Source organism: Bison bison, unplaced genomic scaffold (assembly GCF_000754665.1).
Source record: "Bison bison bison isolate TAMUID 2011002044 unplaced genomic scaffold, Bison_UMD1.0 scf7180017459751, whole genome shotgun sequence".
NCBI classification, from domain to species: domain Eukaryota; kingdom Metazoa; phylum Chordata; class Mammalia; order Artiodactyla; family Bovidae; genus Bison; species Bison bison.
The window spans coordinates 18,035-19,169 of record NW_011372095.1 but is presented as its reverse complement, the minus strand read 5'-3'; positions in this window follow the sequence as shown (position 1 = coordinate 19,169).

The window sequence follows — 1,135 nt, the reverse complement described above, 5'->3', positions numbered from 1 at the left end:
ATTGTGAAATTATTTGTTCTAGCTCTGTGAAAAATACCGTTGGTAGCTTGATAGGGATTGCATTGAATCTATAGATTTCTTTAGGTAGTATATTCATTTTCACTATATAAATTCTTCCAGTCCATGAACATGGTATATTTCTCCATCTATTTGTGTCCTCTTTGATTTCTTTAATCAGTGTTTTATAGTTTTCTACATATAGGTCTTTTGTTTCTTTAGGTCAGTTTATTCCTAAATATTTTATTCTTTTCATTGCAATGGTGAATGGAATTGTTTCCTTAATTTCTCTTTCTGTTTTCTCATTGTTAATGTATAGGAATGCAAGAGATTTCTGTGTGTCAATTTTATTTCCTGCAACTTTTCTATATTCATTGATTAGCTCTAGTAATTTTCTGGTGGAGTCTTAAGGGTTTTCTATGTAGAGGATCATGTCGTCTGCAAACAGTGAGAGTTTTACTTCTTCTTTTCCAATCTGGATTACTTTTGTTTCTTTTTCTTCTCTGATTGCTGTGGCTAAAACTTCCAAAACTATGTTGAATAGAAGTGGTGAGAGTTGGCACCCTTGTCTTGTTCCTGACTTTAGGGGAAATGCTTTTAATTTTTCACCATTGAGGATGTTTGCTGTGGGTTTGTCATATATAGCCTTTATTATGTTGAGGTATGTTCCTTCTATTCCTGCTTTCTGGAGGGTTTTTATCATAAATGGATGTTCAATTTTGTCAAAGGCTTTCTCTGCATCTATTGAGATAATCATATGGTTTTTATCTTTCAATTTGTTAATGTGGTGTATCACATTGATTGACTTGAGAATATTGAAGAATCCTTGCATCCCTGGGATAAAGCCCACTTGGTCGTGATGTATGATCTTTTTAATATGTTATTGGATCCTGTTTGCTACAATTTTGTTAAGGATTTTTGCATCTATGTTCACCAGTGTTATTGGCCTGTAGTTTGTGTGTGTGTGTGTGTGTGTGGCATGTTTGTCTAGTTTTGGTATTAGGGTGATGGTGGCCTCATAGAATGAGTTTGGAAGTTTATCTTCCTCTGCAATTTTCTGAAAGAGTTTGTGTAGGATAGGTGTTAGCTCTTCTCTAAATTTTTGGTAGAATTCAGCCGTGAAGCCATCTGGTCCTGG